Source organism: Hippoglossus stenolepis, chromosome 2, assembly GCF_022539355.2.
Source record: "Hippoglossus stenolepis isolate QCI-W04-F060 chromosome 2, HSTE1.2, whole genome shotgun sequence".
Taxonomy (NCBI): Eukaryota; Metazoa; Chordata; class Actinopteri; order Pleuronectiformes; family Pleuronectidae; genus Hippoglossus; species Hippoglossus stenolepis.
In genome coordinates, this window is record NC_061484.1 from 7140691 (window position 1) to 7166376 (window position 25686).

The 25686-nt window shown below is 40.2% G+C and overlaps 1 pseudogene; it reads left to right on the plus strand.

Annotated features, from left to right (window-relative positions):
* Positions 1–24394, plus strand: part of LOC118117186 — a 267659-nt pseudogene extending 243265 nt beyond the window's left edge.
* Positions 24395–25686: the final 1292 nt, after the last annotated feature.

Below are 25686 nucleotides of genomic sequence, written 5' to 3' on the forward strand. Positions count from 1 at the left end.
CCTTTGCTCAAAAGAGACGTCTCCGTGGACGGTGTCCCCCAAAGGATAATCACAGAAGTTGGAAATCCGAATGCAGTTACCAGCTGCTTCATAATCATACTATTCTTTGTAACATGTAAACAGGAACATGAATGACTTATACTATTAGCAATTCATGAAAACCTTATAATCAAAGGAAAGTCTTGTTCATAATGAGCTCAATAGTTGGATTATTGGTGTCCATGCAAACATAGTCAGTGTTGTGATGGAAGTTTTCTGGAAGCTGGTGAAAGGAGAACTCAGGCAACAGCTGATGTCTGACACAGGGGGTTGGGGCAGGAGGCCAGTCGTCTAAGAAGAAAAAACTGTTTAAGAGGATGTGAAGATTGTGTAGATTTATATTTTCAACACCTATTTTAATTATTTCAGCCATTAGAAAGTGTGTTTATGTCATACTTGTTGCTCAAAATGCTACAATACCCACAAGCCTTGGCCACTGTAGCAGAAATAGCAAATACTACACAATGGCTTTCCAAAAGTTGCACTGAATGTATTGAATAATGCAGATTTCAGCTGCATTATTCAACTATATACTCAGTTTATGTTTAGCTTGTACCTGCTATTAGCAGAGTTGTTGGATGCTACTTACCAAAGGTTGCAGTTAATCCCCCCTCTAGTTTCTACACTCAGAGGCTTCTACCCTGCATTTTCTATCAAAGGAGCAGATACTTTCAACTGCAGCTTTTAATCTTTTGTACTGATGAGTCCACCAGAAGAGTTTTATGCAGATCAAAGCCATAGAAATGCTCCAACTGTGAACTGCTCTTTGTAATTATTGATAAGTGTCTGTCTGTCAGGAACAAAGATGAGAGGTGTTATTTGTGCTGTTTAAGTCTTGTCAGGAGGAGGTCGAGCTTGATAAATTGATCAGGAGACTGGTGGTCTGGGGGACTGTTGTTTATTCCTGAACCTTACCCTTTGTATTATGTTTCAAATAAAGGGGGCCTCAGGAGGCCGTGGAGCTAATGTTGGGAGACAGTGAGACACATAGTGAAGCTGAAGTGGAGGGTGTTTAAGAATGTGATTTTAATGTAGATATAAATTCTGAGAATTAAAGTGAAGGAAGATGAGCTGGACTCTTCATGGCTTCGCAGCTCCTTGTGGTTCTTTCTCTGAGTCACACTCACATTTAATTTCACTTTCAAACTACTTTCTTTTATCTTGGCGCACATAAAAGTACAAGTAATACCTCACTTGAGCTGACACAACCCGAATTTGTAACTTTGAGAATATCCGGTTAAGAAATGAATCACAAGACTCCGTTTAGGAGAGGAAGTTAAAGTGGCGTCTCTGTCTGAGGGAGATTGATGCCATCTTGTGGAAAGGTTGACAGCCGAAGGAACGTTATCAGATAAAGGCAAAGAGCTTACACTCTATCATCCCGGATGAAACCTGCTCATATTATAACCAATGGGTTTATAATAATGCTTCCATTTGATGCCAATTCTTTGTGTACAAGCACTTGGTGAAAGTGGAGTAAGGCAGTTGTAGGCATAGGCTTTTTTAATCAGGGCACAAAATCGCCACAATTTACACAGAGGTGCTTATTATACTGTATGTCCATTGTATTAGTGTTATTATTATTGTTGTTGTTGTTGTTGTTGTTGTTGTTAGTTTTGTAAATATTATTTGTATTGCTGTAAAGCTGATTCCAGAGATGCATTGAACCCCTGATAATCTGCGTAGGGGCTCGCACATGTCCGAGTGAGGACTGACAGCTTCCAGACTTTCCCCGGACTTTCTTTTTTAATGTGGCGCCCCACATTTGTCCCAGTATGACCAGTACTGGACAGATTGTGTGTTCCGCTTCATTTAGTCCGACACAGTGATTGATTGACTATGATCAGGAAGGTAATTACAGTCAAAAGTGTTGCTTTCTTCCTGATTTGGAGATGTGCAGGAAACAAAGAGCCAATAAACCACCATGATAAACACTCTCTCCGTTTCCTGTCCAAACTCTACAAAATGTCTCTTGGAGAGTCAGAGAGATGCTGGTAATTATCTTCAAGTCTGTAAAATGCAAACTCAGCAGCTATAAATGTCCACAGAGTATGTGGCTCTCATAGTGTCACAGTACATTATTGTCTCATGTCTATAAATTATGTAACTGAATCACTTTACTTTGCACACTATGCTGAATAACTACAATAGCTTTGAGCGCGCAAGTGATTAACAGTTATTACTTGCTATGTGGTGTTCTCCACATGCCCCCTGTTCACGGCTGCTCCAGTTAGCATATGAATCATCACTGCTCTGAGACACAAGTTCAACACCAGGGCCATGATGATGTCATACACACCACTCTGTACCTGCTCTTTCTAAACAAGTGAAACCAGTTCGTTTCCTCTGAATGTGGCACGTTGCAGCTGTTCGTTATGGTTACAAATACTCCTGCTATTGTTTTTGTCACGCTTTCCTCCTCCTGCTTTAAAACCATCTGGAGCCATCAGAGACCCTGAGACACCACATTTAGTCGCTCCAGTTCACATTTCCACCACAACTCAGCCAAGCACAATTGCAGTGTTTTGCAGATTGTGCTTATAACTTCAGTGAGTAATTTCTCAACCCTCTCAACTTCTGAATTCAGTTTTTGTTTTTTTTCTTTGTTTGTTCTAGGATATTTTTAAGCCTCTTTGAATCTCTTCATTTTGCGATATTTCCCTCAATGTTTTATTAAGTGTACAAGTGCTTCGAACCTGCAGATTCATCCTCTGTGTGTGCTGGATGTGTGAATTGTGATAAAAACAGGTGGTGCACTGTGATTGGTCTAATTGAAGAGTGCTGCCTCTGTATTTGAACAGTCGATGACAACAGTCCACTTTAAAATCAGCTAACACAAATCTGCCTCATCTTTCTTCAACTGTCCTCGCCTCCAACAAACAAACATGGTCTACCTGTCCCATAAAGGACGTCCCCACCTTTGTTAGCTGCATAGACCATGAAGGCCGAACTGAACTGTGACGGTCTGTGCTACAGAGACCCTCTGTGATCTCCGCCACGAGCTTGTCCCACCTTTATTACTGTTTCCTAGCAACAGAGCTGAAGTTGGACAGGATGAGAAAGTTGTAACGACCCTTGGTTTTAGCTCTTAGAGCTTTGGTTGAGTTGAAGCGTTATATACTCAGGCATCGGATGTCTTGTGGCTTGTTGGCGCCACTACCTCTGAAAAACCGAGGGATGCGGCCACTGAATTGAGTCACAGCCTATGTTATGTCATGAATTTCTGTCATGAAGTAGAGTAACAGCTCGTCCACCCTGTTTGGAAGGTTTGAGAAGTTAAGATTGACAGGATTAGCTCTTTAACTAAATTGGAATGTTGTTGTGTGTAAATATGCCATATATATATGAAAGACTTAAGTACCCAGGAGCGGACTGGTGGTGAGTAGCACCTTTTAATCCCTTTGTTTTGCTGTTTCACTCTTGTTTATGCTTTTGGAGTTTGGGTCAGATATTTGTCATTTGTTTATTTTTTTCCCTATTTTTCCTGGAATTGTCCAGCACTGACATTTAATAAACTGTTTCCTGCAGCTGTTGGAATGGAGTATGGAGTCAGCGGTGTCCCCTGGACATAACATGCTGTGAGGGATCATCCATTTTGTCTTTAGTCTATTGTTCAATGTTTTTTCCCCTTGTTGTCTCTGCTTCTCAGTTTGGAGGATATGGATTCACTACTGATCTGACAGCAGACAAACTAGAAGGGATGATCTACTCTTAATTGATCTTACTGATGCCACAAAGAAAAAGGGGTTGAAAGAGCTCCTGTGTAAAAAGCTGAGTGAAAGTTGTGTGATGAGCCAGCTCTTATAAGAGTGGGGTTGAGCTACAGGAGCTGGCTGGTATTCCCAACACCTCCCAATCCGAGCTGGCATCACTGCACAAGAGCTGAAGTTAACTGTGCATGGAGGAGGTGGAGGTGAGAAACTGGGTGTTGGAGGAGGAAGCCTTTCCTTTAAAGTCAAAGGTTCTGTAGCCAGCAGAGTATTTGGTCGCGCTCCAGAGGGCAACCTTGTTTTTCTTCCTACAGAGTTTACTCAGATTCCTGTAACTGTCAGCATATTCTGCAAAATGTTGACTCTTCAATCTGCTCAGCTTTGATGCACAAACAAAGTTGCTGATTCTGATGCACAAGATGAAGAACATAATTTTCATGTTTATATGAGAGAAGTTTGGAAATGTTTCAAATCACAAGTAACTGGACAAAATCCTGTTATGCAAACAATCAGAGGTGACACTGTACCAATCATACAGACTGGATAAACCTATCAAACTATGAACTATACTGTATGTTTTTATTTTTAGTCTATTCATTTACCTTATTTTTCTTGTAGAAAATAAAAAGTCAATATGCGTGTGATTTTTTAACCACAATATATTCCACAAATAATTAATAATAAAAACTCAGGGAGAGCTAAGATGCTGCAACCTCAACATTTCATGCCACAGCACTCAGCTTCTCATACATACTTGTACAGGGCCTACAAAGTCTGTCACTTCACATTTGGCAGATTTAGATATTCAAGGCATCTGTGCGTATGCAGAACCCACACGACACACTGCCTGTGCATGCACGAAAGTGGACCATTGTTCAATTTGCATCTGACCATCCAAGTTTAAGACTTTAAAAGGCATTAAAAGTCCATATACCTTATCAGGGTCATTGTGGTCCTTACAACGTCCTAAGATGTCTTTGAAATTAAACTTTGCAATTAAAATGCATTAAAACGAATCACATTCAAAAGCTGAATTTTTTTTAGGCACGTCACAGCGAATGGTCACAGCAAAACTTTCTCAACTCTGCCAGACACAATAATACGAATTATTTGTTCAAGTATGTTCTGCGTTGTTAGTCTGTCTCTGGTTAAATTATACATTAAAGGGGACATAGCATGCAAATTCCACTTTGTTAGTGCTTCTACAGGTTAATGTGGGTATCTGGCATGTCTACCAACCCAAACACTCTGGGAAAAAAACACTCGTGCGTTTTGTTATGGTTCCTCTAAGTCAGAAACGTCATGCTTGAGTGACTCGATTGAGCTTCCTGGGTTTTGTGTCGTAACAAGGCACTGGAAGTCTCCCTACATGGCCTTGGCCCACCCCCACCTCACCCCGTCCCCCACACTCGTTACGCCGGGTTTACACCGGACACAGCGAGGCTGCGAGGCTGCGAGGCAGCGCAGCGCCGTTCTACGCGCAGCCGCCTGGCTGTTCACACGGGACGAGCATTTCTCCGCTGGTCAGCCCGCGATTCACTCACATGTGGCATTTGTCTGGATCGTTGGGACTGGGAGGCTGCAGCAGTTGCTCGGGCGCGACGGCCGCTCTCCCATGCGTGAGCTGGAATTTGTGTCAACGCCACACAGCCAGCAGTGTGGAAGACTTCCGCAGTGTTCAGCACTACTGTAACACACAGAGCCCCCACTCGTTACGCCGGGTTTACACCGGACGCGGAAGCGCCGCTGCGAGGCAGCGCAGCCCTGCTTCAAGCGCGCAGCCGCCTGGCTGTTCACACGGGACGTGCATTTCTCCCGCTGGTCAGCCCCATAGACTGTATATATAAGGTCAGCCCGCGATTCTGCTTTCTCCGCTTGTTGTTGTACCCGTTGAATGTCGGGGTTCGGGGTAAATGATGGTCTTCATAGCCCCCCACCCCTCTCTTTCTCTCTCTGTCTGCTTGTGTGCTTGTAGTGGATGGGCAGAGGGGACATTTAATTATGTGATTGGGAAAATTAAAACTCCAGGACAACAGAAGGGAATACAAAGTATGGGATGCATATTTGATAATTTATATCATATAAAATATGTAATTTATATCGTTTAAAATCATGGGGGGAGAGGGGGGAGGGGGGAGCTGGCTCATTAGCATTTAAAGGAACAGGCACTCAAAACAGGTCACTCTGTGGAGGGCTGTTTTATACAGGGTAAAAAGGGTGCTGTTTTAAATGATCCTTGTGGTATTTTGACCAAAGTATGTTACAGACATTTCATTAAGACCCCAAGGAACCATATCAACTTGTGGTAAAATGGGCATGCTATGTCCCCTTTAAACTTTCTAGCTAGCCTACGAGCTAGTTGACGAGTAAAGCCGGTTCCTGGAAGTTCTAACTTTTCCTTTCAACAGGGACATAGTTTATATGAACTGAACTGTTTCGCTTGTTGCTGCCAGCAGAGGTTAAACTGGGTTAAACTGGAAATTAACTTAAGAAGTTGATTTAGCCAAGTTCTCCAGAGTCTGAAGGAGCTACATCCTCTCATCGTACTACACAAAGAAACATCGGCTCTCCAGTCTATTGCAGTCCTAATGGCTTTTTAATGACAATCTGTGTTAACGCAGGGAACGTATCTGAAAAACGGTGTTATTATCGTGACTGATGTTTGTGTATGTGCGAGAAATCGTCAGTACTTAAAAGTCCAAACCAGAAAAACAAACCATAAGTTTTGCTCGGTTCACTGAGTCATTACTGTGAGAGCGCTCTCCACTCCGACACAGCAGCAGCTTAACAGCATGAGCACACAGCAGAGCAACAGAGTCAACAACAGGGAGGCAGATGTGGCAGCGTACCCCTCGTCTGTTTGACAAAAACAGCATCAGCGTAAACAGTAACAAAGCCGCATCACAGACGAGTGGAAGTCACTCAGCAGGGAACCTTAATGACTAAATAAACAATAGAGCTGGCAGGAAAAAACAAACAAAACAACACAACCACTGAGGCGTCATGTTGGGGGGTGTAAATGTCACATGTCTCCTGTATGTTGTGTGTTTTCGATCGTGTATGCATGGTTGTCGTCTTGTGAAAGATCGCCAGAGACAACCAATAGTTTCATGTTTTGTTATGTGTCACGACCTAGTACACCTTCAGCTCCAGGGGGTTATATTTTCACCACTGTCTGTTTGTCGGTTGGTTTGTATGTTTGTTTTATTTGCATGCAATATTATACAAAAACTACTGAATGGTTACCATGAAACCTGGTGGAATGATGTGATGGGGGGTTAGGGAAGAACCCATTGAATTGTGCTGCGAGATATGGGTTTTCAACGTTTTTCACCATTTTCACCATTTTCCCAGGGAATACTTCACGGATCTTGAAAAAATTGGTATATTTAGGGAACTGTTATCTATGAGTGTGTGAAATTTGGTGCAGTTTGACAGAATTCAAAGGGACTGCTGGGCCTTGATGGAGGTGTGCACTCTACTGACTGCCATTCTAGTAACCATGACAACAAACATCCTGCATCTTAAGGATCTTTTCCTGAACCACACTAAACCATGGCTGTTCCATAAGATTACCTGTGTGTTTATCATTGTGAACATGGTGACAAAGGACCAGTATGACACTCATCATTGGGGCACTCTATGTCAGAGGATATACATTGTATCAGACAGTATAAGGATTTTCCCGGATGGAGGAATTGTTGGTGTGCCCATATGTCATTACATGTGATAAACAATGACATTTGATTAGAATCAGAGTAAATTTACAGATGAGTCTTAGCAATGTTTGCAATATAGGATACAAGGATAAATATATATATTTTTTGCCATTATTTGATATATGCAGTGAAAGACTGACATGAGGGATGAATTAAAAAATTAAAGGTAGGAGAGAGAGTGGGGGGAATGTCCGGCTGGCAGTAACTGCGAACCTGCTGCTTAAAGAGCTTTGGAGCATTTGACCACCAGCTCATTATTGTGCTTATTTATTTTCGCTAATTATTTTTCAGATATTTTGCTTTGTAGGCTGTAAATGTAAATTTCTGTGAGCTTAAAAGCACCTTATTATGGAGCAGGTTATTTTTCAGTTGCGTATTTTCGATTGTGAGAATTTTAACTGTCAGGTTTTTTGTTCTGCAGAGAGGCTGAAGATAAGCCAGGTAATGTGTTATACAGTGAGAATAGAATGAGCAGGAGCTATACAAGTGGAGCTGTCAATCACTTACTCAATAATGTCTATGATATAATCTGTGGAAATCTTCTATGTCTGTTTATTTTCTGTTTGTTTCTGTTTTCAACTACTCTTATTCTCTCTGACCTCCCTCAGCCAGTACAATCTGTCAGGGTTTTTTTCTGCCTCCCACTCTCTCTCTCCCTCCGTCTCTCTTTGTCTCACCCACTCACTCGCTCACAGGTTGATTCAGGATAAGTGTTATTATACAATCACTATACCAGACAGATGAAGGGCTCTGAAGATATCAGAGTTAATCGTTAAAAGCTGCAGAGGAATGTTTTGCAAAAATAACAAACAGACAAAACATCATACTGTAAATGACCCAAGTTCCCAAGGGGATTCAATTGTTTATACACCTGGAAAAAGCCTGAGTCAAAGATCTGTGCTGTATTAAATTATAGAGCAGTTTCCCTCCATATCCTCAATAATCTTGAAGAATGTTGATCATCTAGTGCAATTGTAATGCAACAGCCCTGAAACAAGTAGTTATTTTACAAGGCTTATAGGCTCTTTGTGAGGTATCTAATGCTTCTGCCTTGTCCTTGTCACAAAGAGACAAACTGAGAAGGAGGAGAGGATTCCAGGTGTTTTTTTAGTCCTGGTCATTGTTAAGGGTGCCCTGTTTTCTCTTTACACTTGTTCATACTCACAAAAAGGTCTCACAAACAGGTTGAATGTTTTTGACTTCGCACAAAACATTTGCAAAGCTTAATTTAGAAAATGTTAAAACACTTTTACTTGCTGTTTTTTTCTCTTTCTTGCACAATTCTGCGTTTCTTGGCATGTTACTGCGACATCTATATGGGTGGACTGGTATGAATCAATTGGCATCAATGCGCGTTGTAACACGCCACCACCCATGTTCAGAGGCACACACGCATGAGAACAAACAGAGCAGAGACTCTCGAGTAAAAACAAAACTAGCACAATTAGTAATCGTAAACTATACAGGGTACCTTTAAGAAACCTGGGGGAAATTTTGTACTTTTTTTGTACCGCAACTATTAAATTTAAAAACAAAAGTCTAATGTAAAATAATCTAATTAAAAAAATGAAATCCTTTGGAACTACACATCACTGTTTTAGATGAATGTTTCTTGTCACAGGCTAACATACTATATAAGTACGAGATTTACCACTACATCTACAGGTTGTGCAGTAACATGCTGTGTGAGTGGGCCTGACATACAGGGCTGATGTCACATTTTCACATGTTACAACCTCCTCACATGCTCAGTTGTCAGCTCTAAGATTTCAGCAGCCTTCAGCAGTCATGTGTTATGAATGACATGAACAGAGAATCTCTTCCACTGTGCCCAAGTAATTCACATCAGTGAACCAGCATGTGCAACAACACAGAGCTGGAGCAAGTTTTAACATCAAAATGAACTACAGCCTTGGAGCTATCATTAACGTTATTAACTATACTGTACCTGTGCTTCTTCTGCTGTGACACATCTAAATGGGAAAAGGCACTCGCCAAATTACCGGGGCTGATTTGCATCTAATTTGTTTAGGCTACAGTAATCTATGCAGACATACACCTGAAGAACCTACTAACACTCACTAACAGCTGGCGTTTGGAACAGATACATTTTGCATTCACTCAATTGACTCTGCAGTGGACACAGGTTTTAATCGTCTCTGGCTCTGATCCACAGTGATGGTGATGTGACGCCTGGGAGAACGCGTTACTTTGGCAAGACAGGTGAGAGAGTGTCTCAGTCTTTGTCTGTGATGTTGAATATGAATCACCTTGGAAAAAAACACAAAGGAAAATTCTCTTCTGTACCGGTGGAAAAGCCAATCATCTTTTTTCAAATTTTGGTGTTAAAGAGTGAGATAATTTTTCTGCTGAAATGCAACATCTCATAAAATAAACAATAGTGTTAGTTTGTTTGGTTTTAATTCACAAACCAAAATCATTTTATAGTCATAGTGGGAACTGCATTTACTGACAGGAAAACACAAAGCAGGGCTCTTGTCTTGCACAGCTGCTCTCAACCACCCTCAAGCATTGATTTATAAGGCATAAAGATTTAATTCCTTGAGGGAATTGAACCAATGTCCTTTCCAGTCACTGTGCTGCTAGATTCCAACCCACACCAACTCAGAGCTCCAGGGAGAGAGGGTAAAGTTCACTTCAAGGGGCAGGGACCTCCAGCTCCTCTCACTCTCATGAAACTGTCATGACTTATCCCTTTGTCCGCTCCTTTTCTTTGAATCTTCTCCTCCACTATTCATCTCCTGCCCTGTCTTCACTCCTCCTGCCTTTTGTCTCTCCACTTCTTCTGCCTGTTCCATACTGAAGAGCCTCCTCTCATCAAATGGCTGCTTCTACTGCAAAACAGCCATGTCAAGTGAGTTCGCCAGATCTTAACCCAGAGTGCCTCAGGGTAAATTTACAGAGCTACGCTTTGATTAAACAGTTTAATGGTCAAAGGAGCAAATGATAAAGAAAAATGATTATTAAAAGAGAGTCTTGACTTTTCTCGGGTGTGCCTGCTACATGAGTAGTTCCTGAGGTTTTTAACACAGTTTTAGACTAAAGATTTGATTCAGTTTAATTCGTATGGCATCAAGTCAAAACATTATCTCCAGGCATTTTACATAGTGAATGCCATTGGACACTGGACCTTGGACACATTTTCCTGTGATTAATTCACACATTATTCATATTTTGCAAACCTGTATTCAGTCAATGCGACGTTGTGAATTTTGCTGAGTGATACTGCGGCTTAAAGTTTTTCAGACTAAGGTCGATTTTTTTCAAGGTTTTGCTTCCGACATTATCACATTAGACCAATCAGAGAACATGTTGTCAACAATGTTCCATTTTGAGGGAGCAGTGGAGAACAACAACCTCCTCCTCTGATACCTTCCAGTCTGATATAAAGTCTATTTGTCGATTTATTTAACGTATTTGTCTTTCGTAATTTCTGTCAGTTCATTTAGTCTTTAATAGACTATGATGTAGCCAACCAAACGTGCACAACTACAGCAAACAAATGGGGATTTTGTCAAATGAATACTTCTCTGATCTATGATCTTGGAGCCAGCTGTTGCTGCAGTTCTTCATATTGTCTAGTGAACAACCTGAAAAAACGTCCTGAAGATGCTTTGTTCAGTTGAAGCACCTGAGCCAGTGAACCTCAATGTGAATAGTTGGGTGAACTTCTTTGAATTATTCATTATATCATGCTGTTTATTTCCATTGTGGTTGATGTGCAAAAGCTTTGAGGGTAAATTATCTGTATTTATATTCCTATTTTTGATCTTGATGACCACTCAAAGCACTTGAGAGTACAGTTTTGCCATTAACCAATTCATACATATTCACACAGTGCATCTATGTGCAGTACTTTCTCTATCATACACTCACACACTGCTGGCACAGCTGTCAGGGGCAAGTTTGGGTTCAGTATCTTCCCACATATTAGCATGGGGAATGGGGGAGACTGGAATCGAACCGCACACTTTGTTAGTGAACGACCCGAGTCCCACCCGCCCCTATACAATACAATACTCTATGAGTTTACAATATCACAAGCAAACACTTTGCCAGTTGCCAGTTGGAGAGGAGAGAAATGTGCGAGAGAGTAGAGGTGGATGGAAATGGGGAAGAGAAGAGAGAGAGACCAGGATCAGTTGTGGAATCATTAATGATGAGCTGCTTAATGGTGTTTGCTTTCCATGCAATATATGATGTTCAGAAATCTCTCTTTTCATTCTGTTTTATTCGTCTCTTTCAAGAACTGATCTGGATTTTAGAATAAAGAGTAAGTTTCCACTTTATTTTGTATTTCTGCAATCTCACACACTCTAAGCATGATGAAGATGTCAGCAGTTGATACCTGCTTGACTGTTAATTGGACATGTGTTATACAAACTGCACTGTAAATGAGGATTCCTGATGAATTCAACCATTACAGGTATCTGCCCGTCCACCCTCCATCAGCAACGCATAAACACAACACTGTACTATATGTCCTGAGGCCAGAGTTTAGACAGGAATAATGTATTACCAAGGAAAACCCTCCACACATGAGACTTAACACACACACACACACACACACACACACACACACACACACACACACACAGACACACACACTATGATATTCATGTACAGGAACACACATATTTTTTTTTTCATGATTAAACTTGTAGGTGTGTGGAAGAAGACAAATGATGTGTCCTGACGATGCAGCAAAAATGAATTGAATATTTTGTGTGAGCATGAATGTGCATGTGTATGCGCGTGCGTGTGCGTGTGCGTGTGCGTGCGTTCACTCACCTGTTAAAGAATGTGCCTTTAAAGCTTTCGACGTTCAGAGGAGATAAAGAATTCAGAAGAATGACACTGACCTTCCAGTGGCTGCTATTACTACACCATCAGGAAATATTAGACATTTAAAATGTCTCTTCTAATAGTTAGGGAGCAGATGTAAAGCAGATGTTGTGCTTCTCTTAGAGTCATACTCACTCTGTTTTAAACTAGCAACTCAGGGGAAACAGCAATTGAGAAATAAATTACAAGTGTTGTATTATATTTTATATCTCTTTTATTTGACGTGATGTGATTTTCTCAGTATTTTCAAATATTTAATCTTCAGTTTTATAAGTGACAAAGTGATTCAAATCCCCTTTAATTTGTGAAAAGATTCTACCAGCTGATCTCCACTAAGCTCTTTATAATAATCCTCATCCTTCTACATTGACATGTCGTGCATTTAAAAGGGGCTTAACCAGCACAACCAAAAAAGATTTTAGGAGCAGGCTAACTTTCCTAGGAAATTACAAACCTCACTTGCATTTTCTGTTTGAGTTATGTCACATGGATTTTGGTTCCTTAGCAACAAGTAGTACTTTGAAAACGTTGATGCCACCAAGGTACATTTCAGACTGTCAGAGAAATTACAGTATTGATCATTTGTTTGGACGATGAAAAAAACTATAACCCCGTTTATGTTGTGCAAACAATGACTGTCCTCTCACAGAATAATCACCTCCCTTCTACTGAAGTTTTATTTTCGAACCATGGCCCAAAGCGTTGATTAAGGAATTATTTTTGACTGTTGTGCTTTATTTTGTCAAAAGCTAATGAAAATGTATATCAAACGACACTCTGTTCCTACTGTTGTTGAGTTCTTACTTTTCGGTGAACAATTGCCACTGCAGTAATATTGATAGAATTTTATCACACCAGGAGACTTTGGCCATTGGAAGCCTTGTGGGCCTTGGCTATCGACCCCATCCTCCAAAGAGCCCTCAACCGATAGACAAGATTTTAATAATACTTTTTTTTAATATACACAATACACTTTTTAAAACAAGACATTAGAAGTGATAATAACTGAGGGGGCCCCTTTCTCCAGCTCATAGCAGGCTAACTCTTTATTTAAGGAAAGAAAAATACAACAGACCACAGTCACAGTGGACACAATTGTTGTTGCTGTGAAGTGCGAGGCGTCAACTCCAATCAATAATACTGTTGTCTCCAATTTCTAATTCAGAGGGCTTGTGCAGAACCTATTTTACACACATGGAATGGGTTGGTCTTGGCCAGCTTTCTTTCTGAAACTGCAGTAATTGATCCTCGGTTATTAAAGGGCGGGGCTGTGGGACTCAGTCTGCAGAATCCTGAACTGGAGAATCAGTTGTCATTGCAGATGTCATGAACATGCTGTTATTTGAGCTACAGAGCGCTGATCCCCCTGTTATTCAAAGTTGAGTAATATTGGATGTATCACATGTCCAAATCACACCAAAATCCAACGCTGGATTTTCTTTGCCCTCTAACATTACACATGTCTATGTGAAGCTGATAAGATGATGGTGAACGAATGGTTCTTAAGATTTTTGGAATAAGTCGATCGATAGTTTGGATTATTTAATGTTGAGCTGTCCATGGTGCTGAAAATACACATAGTACATTTAAGTTGAAGATATAAAAATTCCGTTATCGTTACTGATGCTAACCAATTTTTTTGTGTGTTGCCATACATTCATCTTGACATGAACCTAATTGAATTTGATTCTTATCATTTCTAATTTGGGCAATTTGGTATAGATGAGTTATATTTGTAACAAATGCTACCACAGCTTTTTGTTGTTAACTTTTGGACTATTTCTTTCTGATCTTCTCTTTCAGTATTAATGATTTTTCTTTTTAGAATCAAACCTCCAAGAAGCTCTTTTTCTCAGCTGAATCACTGTTGATAGATGATGCAATCGCCTGCAAATGTAATTGTTATGGTAAGCTTTGATCACACCTATAGGACTGCCAAACAAATCTCTGCCCTGCAGCGAAAAAACATAATTTACTGCTTCGGTAAATTTCTGGGCCTCAGATCTCTCAAACATTCTGTAGATAGCTTGTGTACTGTGTATAATTTGCTTTCCCACACCTTCTTTTAAACAGGAGGAACACTTTAACACAGCCCTCAGTACCTTTTATGTGAAGTTAATTCCTGCTTTTAAAAGTCTTTTAAGATAATTTCATCCTGCACTTCCCTCATGACACTTTACACACCAGTGTGTAAAGGGCCACAGACTGTTGCAGATAACTAACACACGGCCACACCACTGTAAAACAAATCTCTCTGGCTACACAGTCTCCCTATAACCCCGACCAGTTCTATGTCTGTTCCCTCCCTAAATGTATCCTGATCGAACAAGCACAATGCACAACTTTTTGCAGGAACTCACTGAGTCCTCCTGGCTTCTGACTGTAGCTTCATATTTATCATACACTAACGAAAGACTTGGCCTATAGGAAACTCCAGAGGTGAGAACCCCTCTACTTCATACCACATTTCTGTAGAAAAGGTGTGTGTGCTGCCACTGGAGTCATCGCTCATAGACAACCTAGATAACTTTAGCCTACTCATTGGAATATAGTGTGCCTGTGTGTTTCCAATGTCTGTGTCTGTGTGGCGGGGAGGTTATGTAGGTGTGTTTTAGCCCCGCCTCCCAGCCCTGCGTTCTTAAAGGCTTTTATTTTTTTTTTTCAGGGAGAGGCACTTCAACCAAAACATAGGGTTGAAGCTACACTATTATTAAACTGTACACTAAACAACTGTTTATCATTACATCATCATTTTTATTCGGTTAAGATCTGTTCCCCCTCACTTGCCTCGTTGCCATTAAAAGAACACCGTTTATTTGAAATCCAAAATTTGGTTATATGAATTTAACAATATAGACTGAAAATTTGTAGATAAAGTGAAAGAGGTTGTTGCTCAAATTGTAAAATTGAATTACTTGTCGATAAGTGGAGGTGGTGCAGGTAAAGCAAATGAATGAATCAAATTATCATTATTTAGTGTTACCTGTGACCTTTTGGAAAAATTACAGCCAGCACTTACTCCACAGTCCACAGTAATAGGCTCCTCAATACAGAAAACACACTCTGTCTCTACAGTGTTTTAAGTAAAACTGCTCCCTCTAATCTACAGCAAATGGCCACAAATACATTTTACAGTACCTGCATCAGAGTATCTCTGCCAGTCTTGATGTATGGCAGTTTCCCTTTAACCCACCACAGACTCTCTGAGCTGAGTCCCACGCATTAACCTTTTCACTCAACCTTTTCCTCTACTTCCCTCTCAGCTTCCTCCTCCTCTTCTTCTTCCTTTTGCCGACGCATTCAAACCAAGAGCGGAACTCTAGAAACTGCCAGAATCGCTTCAGTGTTTAAAGAACACTATTTTACACCACAGAGAAAAAACAGGCTTTAAACCATTTATCTTTTTAGTTTCATCTCATTTTATAAAGCTCTTGCAGTAGCACTGATAAAATTGGGTCATGGGGGAAATGGAGACTTGCAACGAGGAACGCATGAGGGACTGCTCTTGCTTTTCTCTGGCCAAGTATTTGCTCAGAGAGAAAATGATTAAGGTATCACGTTGAAGTAGGGAAAAAAGTTTACTCACCAATTTACCTAAAATATTTCCTTCAACAGTAATGTAGCCAGTTGGGAAATTGGGTTTGATTTATTCTTTTCCCAGTAATGTCTTTATTAGAAGTCTAGTACTGGGCCGTGGGATTTTACTCTGTTAAGATGCTTTCATTGCACGTCTTTGATGCATGTGATTACATCATTTGGTCAGGGAATAGCGAGGATGGGAGCTTGCACTGTACGGGGCTATTTGATATGCTGCACTTGCAAATTAATTTCCAGATTCCCATGAGCAGATCCCCACAAAGGATACTGCAGGCGTTACATGAAATGACAAAGGACAAAAGGCAGTAAAGGAGTGTAGCATTCATGTAGGGTGTCTCATGAGAAACACACACACACACACACACACACACGTGCATTAACAATGAACTACTGTTGAGCTGAAAGAACAAGGCAGGGCTGATTGCTGTAAATGAGATGAGAATGAAAAGCGTTCAATTAATTTTGCATCATCTGCAGCCGAGGGAATTGAATGAGAAGGTCACTAACAGCAGAGAAATGTGGTTAGAAGAGGAGCGCAGCAGCAATCGCAAATGCCTCCCGCTGCCACCTGTGCTCGTTTGTTTCTCTTGCTTAATATTCTCTTTTTTCACACAGCATCCACTCCTCCATTTCCTCCATCGCTTCATCCGTCTCAAAAATGTACCCAATTTTGCAGTTACTTCTGTTTTCACGCTGCTTGGCCTCAGTGCCACTGATCCATTTGTCCACCGCTCTCAGATGCACACACACAAACCACAACTGTAGTGGATCAGCAGATACTTTCTGTGTACTCAGCACAAGTGAAGTTCAGCAGAGACCGTGGAGAGTCAGGTCTGAGAAATCGAAGATGGGCACCGAGAGACGCATTCTGAATAATATTAAAATGCGCAGACACGTTGATAGCGTCATAAATATATTGTAAAGCTTCATTGTCAGTCAGGTCATGGTTATTATATTTGTCAGTGCAAGCTCAAGAAAACTCAGGTCTAAATCATGTTTCATAATAAGATTTTAAATGTCTATAATAATTTGTTTATATCAACAGTGGATCACATGACTACTTCCACTACAAATCAATTAACCCTAACGAGTGTTGCACTAGTTTTGCTTGGATTTTAATGCTTCGGAATTTGCCTTTAAATATCACATAAAAATATTTACCCTGCTATTGTTTGGTATCTTTTTTTCAACCTTCACACAGTATATTAACATATTGGACCCAAAAATAAACACAAAACATAAAATATGATATGGAAAATGATGTGGTTGTTCACTATAAAAAACATAAATAAAGTTGAAATTGTAAATGTAGGTTGTAAATGTGAAGACATACATACAAACCGATACAACATCTAGCAACATGTACCTATTTGAAATAAAGGGTAGGTCAAAGACTTTTTTCTGAATAGCAATACAACACTTCAAAACAGTTTGTGTTCTCAGTCAGAGGACTGCACCCTCCTATCGGACATGCTTTCACTATCATATCTCAGTCTTTACTCGCCCTATCAACACAAACAAAAACTAGCAGAGTTTCAAGTTTAAATCAGCTCCATGGGGCTCTGTGTTTACGCTGTGATGGTGTGATCATCGACTCCTTAGGGTTGTTAAATGGTGATATGTCTGTGGTGATAAAATATAATTGAATTCAGGTAACATAGCTGCCAAAAGAAAACTGATTCTCTGACTGCCTGACCTGTCTTCCACCTCTGATTTGTACAGGGATTGTTTTTGATGGATAAAAATCCACACTTCCTAATTCCCCACCATGATCACAAATCTGCCCATAAGACCAGTGACGGCCCAGTGGGTGGTGCATTTAAACCCCGTTGTGTTCCTCTTAATGTCTCATAGAAAGAGAGCAGCTGCAACTGACCGGTCATGACATCTGCCTCGAGCGAAAAACAACCAACAGGACCAGACCGCAGCAAAGCAAAGTGGAAACTGTGAGCCGGCTTTGTGAGGAGACTGAAAAATAGTCCCGGTCATGTAAGGCCATCCAGAAAACAGCATTTGTTGTAAATGAAATCAATCTCAACTAGAATGGAACTCAGTATAGTGCATATACCTCCACCGAGGCCCAAAAATCCAAATGCCCGTGCACCAAATTACTCACACTTATTTACAAATATGTCTGATTTATTTCACCAAATACATGAGTTATTCCCTAAGAAATCAGTGAAAATGTAAAAAAATCGTCCCATCTGCCAATGTTACAGAAAGTAAAACACATTTCTGTATCTGACCTTTGATTCTGCACAAATTGTAACTGCTTCTTACCACCAAGTTCGTGTTAATCTGTTTGGTAACATGTTTTCTGTGAGCATGTGTGTTTCTGTGCACGACTCAGCCAGGTAACCCGTCGAGTTGGCAAGCCTAGATCTGGTTGCCATGCACTACCTGTATGGACGTGAGAAAGTGAACAGCAGGTACAGATGGTCAGTAGGAGTGCATGGCTTCACTCTGCTGATGCACACACATGCAAGCATGTTGCCGACACCAACCAAACAATTTACCACCAGGTTCATTTTCACTTTTAATCCTCAAATCCCTGCTGTATATTCACATTATGCACAGGAATATATGGAGCAAGAGGTAATAAATATGTAAATCATGAGCTGTCCATCTTTTTATTATAAATCACAGGTTATGACAGAAGCCAGTATGTGTGCTTGTCCCCTCGTAGGTTCTTACTCTTACAATATGCATAGCAAAATCAATTTCCTGGTGTCAAATAAGAAATATGCACATTAATGAATGGAAAAGAACCCCATTAAGAAATGAACTGTTGATTCACAAAAAGTACAACATAATAACTGTGATGTTAACATGAATGTTAAAAGGGAATTATAATGATCTCACATGTGTTTCATCCATCCACAGTCCACTTCTTTATCTCAAGTCCAAGCATTCTGTACATGGAGAGAGCATCCAGCTTCCCACTGTGGATTACTGTAAGACTTACAAGACTCTGTTAATGCCGAGCATGGACCTCATCCTCTTGTGGGCTTTACAAACAATCAAGTCATCAATTCACTGGACAACGAATGTCCGTAAAGAGTAATTCAACCTATTTTACACATCAAAGTCTGCTTCCAGGTCTTGAGCTGTGGAAAGTTCAATACATTGCCTCAACTAATGTCACTTGTCAGCTTTCGTTTAATTTAAAGACTACAGGTTTGACAAATAAAACGTTTTTTATTTGTAGAGCCCACATTTACAAATCACAGTTTGTCTCATAAAGGCTAATAAAGCTGGGACATCCTCTGTCCTTAACCCTCAACAAGGGTAAGGAAAAACTCTGGATTAAAAAACCTATTAACAGGGGGGGGAAATGTAGAAACCTTACAAAGAAAGATGACAGGTAATGCACAACTGGTTTAACCTGAATAAACCTATATTATTGACTCAGAAGAAGAATGCATGAAAACAGAGAGTATTCCTGTTTCTGCTTCAAATACATTCTAAACTATCTAAAACTAGAGTGACAATGTTAAACTAAATCAGTTATGCTATACAGGTGAACTCTTTTAAATATCCCCACCCCACATTAACAGGTTCAAGTTGATTTGTCAATAATGGCAACAACTTTTATAAATAGCAGCCTCTATAGTAGTAAGTGCTCGTATGGAATTTTTCCCTCTGAGGACAAATGCATGCTGTCCTAGCCCTCTGATTGGTTGAGCTTGTTGCACATACGCTGGATGATACATGTCTCTGCAGAGGCTCACAGAGGAGTCAATGTGCACGCCTTCCAAATCCCTCAAACCTGCACATAAGCTCACAGATCGACACTTTTCAGGTTCCAAACAGAGATGAAAACAAACAAATACAAACGGCCACATGAGCATCTCTTAGCGACCCCATAACACACTGGCCTACGAGAAGAACAATACTGATACAATAAAGATGTAAATACCACAGTATCATGTTTTCTCAGGTCTCTACGTATGAATCTAAATATAATTTGAACAACTAAGTGTGTTATTTGCTAGAGAGATAATATGGGTTTATGAATGCAGAAAGTTGCGGTTATATTTTAAAATTATGGGTAAGGGTTGGGGTGTTATCCTCCAAAACTAAATCTTCTCCAGCTTGTCTGAGGCTTTAAACTCTGTCAGTTCATGTAGAAGACAAAGCTGAACCATGCTTTGTGAAGACTCCCTACCATCATTACCATAATTATTAATTACTTCCAATTATTCCCTCCTGTGAACATAAACCATTGAATCAAAGCGCATCACAGCACTGGATGAATTCTCGCGGGTGTCATTGTGTGTGTACTAATTTGACCTAATTATTTTGTAAGGTAAGCTGACATTTGACTCTGTCGTGTTATTTAGACTTGATACGATGTTAATGAGGTCTCATTTGGTCTGATATCACCAGCAGGCAGCTTTAATCTGCTGCTGTTTGATCACTCTGAGGGAAACTGATTCACTTTCGGTCCCAGGTATAGTCATTATTACCTGCACCAATTATACAGGGATCTGTGTCAGGCAGGTTTATTCACAGTTCAAGCCTTAAAAGAAAAAGAAAAAAGACTCCATCATCAGATTTTTATTCTGACCTTAAACCTGTGACTGTTCTCACTTCTTCTGCAGTTTGTCTGACATTTATGAGCCAAACACCAAATTACTGATTTGAAGGCAGCTGAGCCTCTTTGAAAAATCTGATTCCTTAAAGTACAAAATAACCTCATACCTCACATATGCTGTCTCACTTAAGTGCAAGCGAGTGAATATAACCCAGTCATTTCATCCTGTCCATCACTTTTCCTCTCTGCCTTTCTCTTTCTGTTTAATACTCTCTCACCTTGCCTGTGAAGGTGCAGCATGAAACCCATTGCTTGGTCAGTAACAGACAGTTTTGTAATTTGCAAGAGGTGCAGATTTATTTCTTGTTGCCTTAGATGTGAGTGATTATGCCAATATTCAGCAATGGGCACAAAGAAAAGGATGCATCAATATTGTGATATAAAGAACGTTATTTTTACAAGAAAAATGGCAAATATAGTGGGACTATATCCAGTGGTCGTTAATAATACACAAACATATAAATATGTGCATTAGTGTCATGATGATTTCACATGACATACACACTACTATGCATATTATAATACAGGATTCAGATGTTTCAGATGATTTAGATATTTCTACTTCTGATTTGAAGCAAAATAGAAAATGGTTGACAGCTCCTCTGTGACTATAAACTGAAATTTAATCTGAAGGATATGATCCCAGTCCAATATACAGGGAAACTATTGAAGTACAGTCTGACTGCACTGTATTTCATTAACTAAAATCAATTGTAATTAGCATGAATTAAAACATTATGTTAATATGATGCATCAAGCATTTGAATGTAAGATGTAGTGAGTGTTTACACTGAGAGAAACAGTAAAGGAACAGATGGTTTGCAAACACTAGTCCATGAGAGATCCAATGTGGAGCCTAAGATCCAACAAACACAAACACACACACACACACACACACACACACACACACACACACACACACACGCACACACAGGTAGTCCCCCTACCTGTGTGTGTGTGTGTGTGTGAGAGATGGGGCGGGGGGGATACTCAGATGCAGAGGAAATGGGAACTGATAGCAGATATACTGTACCGCCTCCCTAAATCCCAACAGTTCAGCTTATATTGCCTGCACTGCACACACACACACACACACACACACACACACGCACACACAGGTAGTCCCCCTACCTGTGTGTGTGTGTGTGTGTGAGAGATGGGGTGGGGGGGATACTCAGATGCAGAGGAAATGGGAACTGATAGCAGATATACTGTACCGCCTCCCTAAATCCCAACAGTTCAGCTTATATTGCCTGCACTGCACACACACACACACACACACACTTACACATGAACAATCAGCTGTTTATCGGACTCAATCATTTAACTTCTAGAGCACGAGTTTTTGCCCTTATTACTGCATTGTGATAACATCTATACACAGCAAAGTAAACTATATTAGAGCAGTATGCATATTTTATCAATGCTGACAATATTAGAGGCTTTAAACTCAAAAGATTTACTGATGATCTGAGAGCAGCGCATTTTCCTCTCCACGATCCACAAAACACTTTTGTTTTATGAAACTTGATCATTTTTGCCCGATATTCATTTCAACTGAGGAAGCACAGAAAGTTATTTTAATGGGTTTTGTTGTTTTTTTCCACTCTAATCTTATTGTGTTACAACATGGCTCAGTGGATTCATTTTTAAATCACTTCCATTATGTCTTAAATTATCCAAATTTCCCCATTTTTATCCAGTTTTACTTTTTGCAGCCCCTGAGATATGTGTCCGTTTTCCATTCTAAGGTTTTTGAACAACCAGACTGGCACTCGTAGAGCAGCTACCTCCACCAAGGCCCACCAGTCCCCTAAATTCCTGGAATTTGGAAAATAAATCTGGATCTGCCCCCTGATCTAGATGTACACCAACATTTAATGGGTTCCTCCATGAGTCAAACCACATCCTTCCTATACATTTCATGGTTATCTGTCCAGTATTGTGTAATCCTGCAATAAATACCAAACAAAAACTAGGGCTACGTTGTAGCACTAACGGGCCCGAGCACAGGCATTTTGAAGCCTGTTGCGGTTAGTGGAGAGAGTAAAGTAATTGTATATTGTATATCCTCTTTATAGATGTTTTTTTTTCATTATAAATTCATTATTAATCTTTCCTTCATCCTCTTTCGTAACGTAACGTAACGTAACGTAACGTACACTCACATACAGATGGGCTTGGTTATTATGGAGCTTGTATTCTATACCATAAAGAAGGCCAAAGTATCAATGACTCTGATAGATTCGAACATTATTATCAAAAATCTTTTAGAGAAGGCAAAGCAGCAGATCAATCCCAATAAAACGAGCATAACCACAGTTAAAAATGTTGACAAGATCCACAAGGCTGTGTTCAAAGAACTGGTTAAGAAAATTGGCACTGCGAAGGAGATTCTAAAAGTCATGGAGACACAGCTGGCTGACTCCATCTTCATTGACGTCTTGAGGATTCAATTGACGTCACCTAAAAAGAAAGGACCTTTCCGCAGGTTCTTCTCATCCATGTGCAAATTCTTGAGGAAGAGATTTAGGGACCTGATGGACTCAAATCCCAAATAAAGAGTGCTACCTTGCATGTGTATTATAACAGATTGCACGTTTGGTTGGTGGGCGTTTTGCTGGTGATCTAGTAACAATACGTGTAAATGTGTAAATGATTACAGGTGCAAACATGGTGGAGGCAGTAGTATTTAAATGAGAAATTTATTTATTTATTAAGGAAAATGTCAAATTCAATGGATTTTCAAAAGCAGCACTGTTTACGTTGTTAATGCTATGTCGTTGTGTGTCGCACTGTCACTGAAATAAAGAAGATAAAGTTCGATAGTGAGTCAAGTCTTGTGTTGTACTGAGCGCACAAAATGCTGACAACTCATTTTTCATGATGTTTAAATGCAGCACCGTAAACTCTGGTGTGTGTGTGTGTGTGTGTGTGTGTGTGTGTGTGTGTGTGTGTGTGTGTGTGTGGGGCCCCCCACGATACAGGAGTGGATAGATATAGTAAATGACATTTATGTTATGGAAAGGATTACTTTTTAAAAGTTACGTAACTAACGTAAAGTAATGTAACTAACGCAAAGTTACGTAAGTAACGTAAAGTAACGTAACGTAAAGTAACGTAAAGTATCGTAACGTAACATAAAGTAAAGTAACGTAACGAAATGTAACGTAACGAAACGTAACGTAACGTAACGTAACGTAACGTAACGTAACGTAAAGTAAAGTAATTGTTTTATTTTTCCTCTTTATAGATGTTTTTTTTCATTATAAATTCATTATTAATCTTTCCTCCCTCCTCTTTTATAACGTGCTTTTCAAATGAAAATGGGCCAATGGTTTATTTGTAACGAGAAAAACTTTTTTCTTAAAACAAAATACTTTTTTATACTTTAATCTTGCACTCATCATTTCTTTGTTTTCACAGCTCAGCACTTTGCTTCACGTGTGCGTGGTACAGCAGCATTGTAACAGGTGGACTGCTTTACCTCTTAGTGGTGCAAGTTAGAAATATCAGCTTCAACGTGACGGAGCGGGAGGCTCAGCTGGCTCTGAGGAACAAAACGGGCCAGAGCCGCCTGTGGGGACTCGTCATCGACACAGGAGAGTATTCTCGTGGCTTCTGTCAGAACTGGGTTGAGTTCCTCACCATGACAGATGCTTCAGTCTCTCCTCACTCCAGCCTCACTGACTTGGTCTAGTTTCACTTTATACTTTATCCTGATCACAGACTGTTAATGCAGCATGTCTGAAGAACTTCATCTCTAGTATTTCCTTGGATTTATCAGCTGATGACTTCCAATGCTCACTGCATTCCACCCTCTTTAATATCAAACATCACAAACTGTCTTTAACTCGGAAATAAGTTGCAGGGGAATTATCAAGTGTTGGTAAGTGTTAACTGTTTCAAAAAGTACACACTACATGTTTGTTGAATTGTCTCTTATGAAATGAAGCTGCAGGCACTGCCATGTTATTTTACATATGTCTGTACCTGCACAAATTTAACATATCATCTGCTGTCTGACTGATTTCTATTTTGACAACTTGTCTGTTTGAAAATGAAATAGGAAAATAATAAAAAACTTCTGTGTAGATGTCATCAGGCCGGGAATCTTGTCTTACATGTCTAGTTTGGACTCGATTGGACCAATTATGTCCGAGATACAGAACCTCGTGTTTTGATGGCGTGTAATCAAACATTGACGCCACGGTCACACCGTGTGAGTTTTTATCTCCATCTTGTTGTGATGACACGCATCTCCATATGAAGTTGATCTGATGAAAGCCCTGGGACAAGTACATCAAAGTAAAAATTTGGAAAATGGCCAATATGGCCACTAAAGTCAAAATGGCGGGCTTCCTGTTGCTTTTTTCCAATTGCACCTCTGACCTTTTTTATTTGTCTGGTCATGATACACCTGGGCTACGATTTTTGTGAAGCTAACTGAGGGGCTTTTCCTTAGATGGCGCTGTTGAGCCATTTTTCCACGCCCATTTCAAATTACTCCAGAATACAATAACTTTTTTGGGGTTTTGAATTCCCTGCAAACCTTGGTAACAATTTGAGCATGTCTATGCAGCGCAACGAGTCTCTCCACCATCACAAGTGTCTGACTGTTTTCTCAGACAGCTCTGACTTGGTGGTGGTGAGCCGCAGCCGGTCCTCTTCAACAAACGTTATTTATGGACGTTTTTATGGACGGTTGGAAACGAGGATGCATGAGTGGTTATATTTCTTCCAGCGGGGTTCACAGACCCTGTTGTCAAAATGAGTGGCTAAAACAATGAGCTGTGGATCATCCTGTTCGAAGCCGACTCGTCCTTGATCTCATCTTGGAGGGCATGTTGGCCTCACTATTCCTATTATACAGCTGTGTCCCCGGTGGAGAGATGGGAATCTTTTTGCAGCATCACACAGGGTGATCAAACACTTTTTTCATATTTTGCGTAAAACTCAGATACAAATCAAAATTGTCTGTATATTTCTTCCACATGGCTGAGACAGCTCTTTTAATCAATTCAAGCAAATTATCTATTTTAGCTCTTTTTGGTGTACAGGAAATTGGATTTGAAAGAGCAGTGAGCTCTGTAGCAGAAATGCTACATGAGGAGACAGGCGTGAAACTGGAGCAGGAGCCGGCAGCAGACTCTTGCTC